The sequence below is a fragment of the Pteropus vampyrus genome, unplaced genomic scaffold, assembly GCF_000151845.1.
Source record: "Pteropus vampyrus isolate Shadow unplaced genomic scaffold, Pvam_2.0 Scaffold336, whole genome shotgun sequence".
NCBI lineage: Eukaryota > Metazoa > Chordata > Mammalia > Chiroptera > Pteropodidae > Pteropus > Pteropus vampyrus.
In genome coordinates, this window is record NW_011889117.1 from 129849 (window position 1) to 136116 (window position 6268).

The 6268-nt window shown below is 45.6% G+C and overlaps 1 pseudogene; it reads right to left on the reverse strand.

Annotated features, from left to right (window-relative positions):
* Positions 1–987: 987 nt before the first annotated feature.
* On the reverse strand, positions 988–1363 carry LOC105304269 (annotated as a pseudogene).
* Positions 1364–6268: the final 4905 nt, after the last annotated feature.

The window sequence follows — 6268 nt, forward strand, 5'->3', positions numbered from 1 at the left end:
GACATCATTAAGAAAGTAAACAGATACTCCATAGGATGGGAGAAAATATTTGCAAATCATATATCTAATAAGGAATTTTAACCAGAGTATATAAAGAACTCTTACAACTCAATGATAAAAGACAACCTAATTGCAAAAAGGGCAAATGATCTGAATAGACATAAATATATATACATATATATACACACACACACATATATATATGTATGAAGGTATACAAATGGCCCATAGACTCATAAAAAGATGCTGAAAATAATTAACCATCAGAGAAATGCAAATCATAACTACAAGATACTACTTTGTACCCACTAAATGGCTATAATGAGAAAGACAGATAATAACAAGTATTGACAAGGATGTGGAGAAAGCAGAACCCTCACATACTACTGGTAGGAATGTAAAATGGTATGGCTGCTTTAAATAACAGTCTGGCAGTTCCTCAAAAGGTTAAAGAGAATTACCATATAAGTAATTAATTCCACACCTAAGAAGTATATATCAAAGAGAAATAAAAACATACATATAATGGCCAAAAAGTAGAAACAACCCAGATGTCCATCAACTGATGAATGGATAAATAAAATGTAGTACAACCATACAATGGAATATTATTCAGCAATGAAAAGGAATTAACTACTGATACATGCTATGACATGAATAACCCTTGAAAATAGTATGCAAAATGCAAGAAGTCAGTCACAAAAGGCCACATACTGTATGATCTCACTTACATGAAATGTCCAGAATAGGCAAATCTATAGGGACAGAAAACAGATTGTCTTTTATAGCAGTGGTTGCTTACGGCTGCGGGAGGAAAATGGGGGGAAATGGGTATGAGATTCTTTACGGGATGATAAAAATGTTCTAAAATTTATAGTGGTGATGGTTGCACAACTTTGAATATACTAAAAACCATTAAATTGTATGCTTTAAATGGGTAAATTGCATGGCAAATCATATCTCAATAAAGTTGTTACTTTAAAAAAAAAAAGCTTCGCATATTTATTACTGAACCAACCTACTAGTGCAGAAGCATATTACACAAAGAAGAAAATCCTTTATCCAATAATTTCTCAATAAAACACGCCAAACTGTCCAGATAGTAGAGATCTTCTCAGTTCTTTGGTAAGATCCAAGCAACGTGGACACAGCAGAAATATGTGTGCCATCTCATGCGTGATTTCTTACAAACCCAGCTTCGTTCTTCCCCAGTGTCTCCTCTTGGAGTTGTACCTGATTTTATTACCAGTTTTCATCTGAATCCATTGGAGAATGGGCTGATTCTGCTTTTATTTCTTGGCCAGGAACTGCTCGATCCTAAAAGTCTTGTGAGAATACATGGCGAGTAAGACTCAACAGCACGCACCACCTGTAACTTTTTTTTTTTTTTTTAAAGAGCCTATTCTTTGGACCCATGACTCCACTTCTAGATATTAATCTAGAAACCAGTCATGTGCACAAGGACATATGTGTAAAGATTTCCATCACAGTATTATTTGTAACGGCAAAAGTGTGAGACTAACCTAAGTGTCCATTAGTAGGGGAATAGGTCAGTTTTCTTCAACCCAGGGATGAAACAATTAAGTCATTAAAATGATTAAAAATGAGCCACATTTACTAACATAAACGAGGTCCGAGATATACTGCCAAGTTTTAAAAAACGTTTTAAATTAAGTTGTAAATTAAAAGGGACTTAAAAGATTTTTTTAAAAAAAGAAGACAAAATTATAGCATCTTGGGATGCACAATTGGTTGATAACAAGAGAGAAAGTGATTATCTTAAAATCCAGGATAATGGTAACATTTTGGGGGGAAGTAGGGAAATGGGGCAAGCTGAAGGCTTCTGGGGTGACAGTCAGAGTTCTCCACTTGGTCGGAGGTTCCAAGGATGTTTGCCTTATACATCAAGTGGAACAATCAATTTATGTGGCCTTTCTGTATATGTCATATTTTATAATCAAAAAGTTTTAAAAATAAATTATACTCAATCCAATTTTTAAAACCAAATATCATAGGATTGATTCCATTTTCATAAAGACAACCTATATCTCTATGGAAGATTTGGATTTGGGGTGCTCTTAACGTATATTTTTCTGAATCTTCCCATATTTTTCTCTGCAGTGAATAGGAATTACTTTTACAGCCGGAAACAAACAAACAAACAAACAACATGATAAAGCTATTTGCTGTGTTTCAGGGATTCCCCTGGAGGGCTGAGATTGTGTGAGCAGAAAGGTAGATGGTGATGACGCTGGAACAGCTGGGAGGTGGGTATAGGGCCACGTTCGGAAGACCAAGCTTCACCGCCTGCTTGGCCTCCTGGTGCACAGCCAAGATCCCAAGGCCCAGCCCCCACCGAGGCTTCCCGATGGCAGCTGCTGCAGAGCCCTCTCACCCACGGCCTCGTGCTCCAAAGACGCTGGGAGTGCAGTTCTGGATTGGTGAGCTTGATGGAGGTCACTCTGCTCCCAGTACAAGTCTCTTTCGTGAGCGAGGAGGAGACACCTTAGGCAGCGGTCAGGTGGAGGTTCTCGTCCTGGCTGGCTCAGCTACTACCAGCAAAAAAAAAGATAATATGAGCTGAATGAGCACTTTCTACGTGCCAGGCACTCATGCTAGGTGGATGACATGGTTCATTTTCTTGAGTCCTCCTGATGACCTGAGAGACGGGTGGGATCGTCATCTTCATATTACAGACAGGCAGATGAGGGCCTGAAAGCAGAAGCACTTGAAACAGTCACTATCTCCAAGGCTGGACTTTGCCAGACCCCTCCAGTTCATGGTCTCGGTGACTCCTCTCAGAAACCAGGGAGGGTGGCTGCCCTTGTTTTGCAAATGAAGACACGGAAGCTGTGCCAGGCAGCCTCTCCCAGCTGCAAGGGACTGTGGGCATGTCCCTTACCTCTGTGGGCCGGCTCCTAGTAATGTTAATATAGTTACTGTATTATAACCTCGGGAGCACGTGTGATAGGGGCCAAAGTGCTGTCATATACACCATCTCATTTGCTTCTCTCATCAAACCTGTAAATCTTCAGTCCAACTGTATTTCCTCCATGTTAAAGTCTAAAGGCCCAGAAAATTAAGTGACAGGCTGAGAGGGCTGGGAGCCTCCGTTACGCAGCTGCTGGCCTTGCCTTTTGTGACAGCTCTCGGAGGCAGTACAGCCTGCTCCTTGTCCAGTTGTAGGGAAGACAGACAGGAGAGCAGCTCTCCAGAGGAGCCGGGCCCCTGGCTACAGTTTGTGCCTTCCCAGCAGGAAAAAGGACATTGAATGACAAAGCCCAGGGCAAGGTGCCAGGGACAGCTGCCAGGATCTCAGGGGATCCATAACCCTCCACTGCCTCCTCTCCCAGCCCAAGATTATCCCATGCCCTTCCATCAGTCAACTGGTCAGACAGCTCATCAGAGAGTTCATGCCACGGACAGAGGGCCAGGTCACTGCCAACAAGCAGGGCTGTTTCTACATGAGTGCCCACCACGTGCCAGACAATGACCATGCTAGGCAATCTTGCACCAACCCTCACAAAACCCTTTGAATATGTTATATCAGCCCCATTTTACAGAAGAGACAGTGGAGACTCAGAGAGGTCAAGTAACTTGTTCAAAATCAAACAGCTAGGAAGGCTCAGAGGTCCCTGGCAACCAGTTTCACCCAAGGAGGGACAGAGGAAGAGACCATCCAAAACCTTTCGAAGGGAGAGAAGAGAGACCCACTGTGGAGAGGGGCTGTGGAGAAGGGAGGACCTGCATTGTGAGCTCTGACTCTCCTGGGACATGACTCAACTCCTCAATCCATCTGTTCTCTCTTTACACATTCGTGGACCCTCTCCACATGCCAGTCTCTTTGCTGGGCATCGAAGACTCAAGTAAACCAGGCTCATCTCTGTTCTCATGGAGCTCACAGCCTAGCAGGGCAGAATGGAAAGGGAAACTGAGGCAAGCAGCGGCTACCACTTGCCTGGGTCTGCTAGTAGTTACTGAGAGTTTTCTGTGGGCCAGGCCCAGTACTGGGCAGTGAGGCTGCCAAATAAATGAGAAGCACAAGACTCTTGCCCTCCTGAAGCATATATTCCAATTGTGTCTAGCCCTGGACCTCCAGAGACTCTGCTTGCATGACCTGAGCCCTGAATACGACGGGGAATTTCTCTGAAAAGGTTGGGGATGCAGCAGACCTCGGGGTCCTCCATGAGCCATACTCGGGCCTGGTTCCGGGCTGCTGAGCAGGGAGCCAGACGAGTAGGAAACCCGGTTAGCGCCTTCCCTACGGACTAAATCAGGGCCCTGGGGAGGCTCTGGGGTCGTCCAGTCTGGACAACTGGGAGGCCACCAGAGGGCCAGCCATTCAGGGGATAACCCTGAGGCTGGCGACACATCGGAGGATCTCTGAGCTGGGAGGGGCCGCACGGCTCTCACGCCCAGACCCCACCACACCTTTGCTCCCTTGCGGTACTGGCTCAGAAGCGGCATTATGTATGGCATTATGTAAGGGCCGTTTCATAGCCTAGGAAACAGCAGTGAAAGGATTTGCCCAAGATCATACTCATGGCTAAGGCAAAATGTGAACTGGGAACTTGCCTGATCCTTTCCACCAGCTCACGCCCCAGAATGTCACCCAGGAGGACGGGCACATCATGCTGGTGACACTAGACAGCGCTCCAATGGGCCCGGCATGAGCTGCGAGTACAAAGAGAAATTCCTTTCCTAAGCCTCCCCAGTGGTGGTGGGGTTTTGTTTTGTTTTGTTTTGTTTTGTTTTTCAGTTTTTCCAAATGCCCAACCTTTGCCATTATCCTAGACGTCAAACTGAGGGGTCCCTCTCCGTGTAGATGGCAGACAGGGGACTCCAGAACCGCTCCATCTCTGCAGCCAAAAAGCTGGACTTACATTGTTAACTGAAATTTTTAAAACTGCCAAATTCCCTTGGTAAAAAAAAAAAAAGGGAGAGAGAGAGAGAGTCAAAATAGGAGAATGAAAAAAATAGAGAGAGAATGGCTAAATAATTAATAGAATATGATATAACCATTAAATAACTTTAAAGAAGATTTTAATGCTGTGAGAAAGTATTCACAATATAATGTAATTTGGAGGGATAAGTCAGCTATAGAGTATGATTACAATTAAAAACGTACATATATACATATGTATGATCCTTATAGAAAAATAAGACTGAAGAGAAATACAACAAAATAGCAACTACAATTACCTCCGGGCAGTGGGATGACAGATGATTTTCATTTTTTCCTTTCTACCTTTCTGTAGTTTCCAGATTTTACAATGAATGTGAATTGGTTTTATAATTACACATAAAACAAAAGAGCAGAGTAGGGGGCTGCCCTTGCCCAAGTTCATCTCCCCCTCCACACAGAGCTAGGCGGCCACAGGACCCGCTGGCCAGCCCAGCCCTGGCCATAGCTTAGGGACGCTGGCCAGGGCACTGGAGGCCAAAGGCATCTGGCAAGGGATTCAATAGCCATCTCTGCCCAAGGAAGAACCAGCAAGGGGACATTGTCCTCTCAGAGGCCAGAGCCACCGGAAAGATCAATTGCCAGCTGTACATTTCCTGGCTGGGGACACTGGGCGACGATCCTCTTGAGGGCTGAGATCGGAACATTCGTGATCTACTGTATGACAGAAGCCATCTTCTGTGTTCCTTGCATTTCTTTTGTTGCTTCCGAGTGTAGCAAGAGGCTTAGAGGAGAGCTGGCCTTTGTCGCCCTCTCACTATGGGCCTCGGGCGGGTTCTCGGCTTCCCCATGTGGGACTGGAGCGCCTGGTCCACCTGCTCTCCCAACCCCAACCTTCCACGTTTCTCCTAACCTGAGAGGTGGTGGCTCAGGAGTGCTGGCTTCCGTCTTAGAAAAGCCATCCGAGGCCATTCAGGACCAGTGTTTGGAGAAGGACAGAACCCAGCATTCACCCTTCGTGGTTACTGTGGTCCAGGAGGAATCCACCCCTGCCTTTGGCCAGTACCTGCTGCGGCCCCACCCTGTGCTCACCCAGGGAATGGACCCCCTGCTGTCCAGAGCCAGCGTGGAGTTGGGAGGGTTCCAGAACAGCGCCCTCACTTCTTTCCGGTGGAGATCCCAGCTGTCCCTCTGATCCTGGAAGCTTTTGCTGTCCTCCTGGGCTCTTTTAGCAGTCAGGTCACTCAATGGCTCACTCTGAACTTGCAGACAATTGAAACCCACAGGCCGTTTTCACGTAAATAGTGGTATCTCCTCCTTTTCCTGCCAAAGTTGGGGTGCTCAGCGTAAAACCGGAGAACGAGG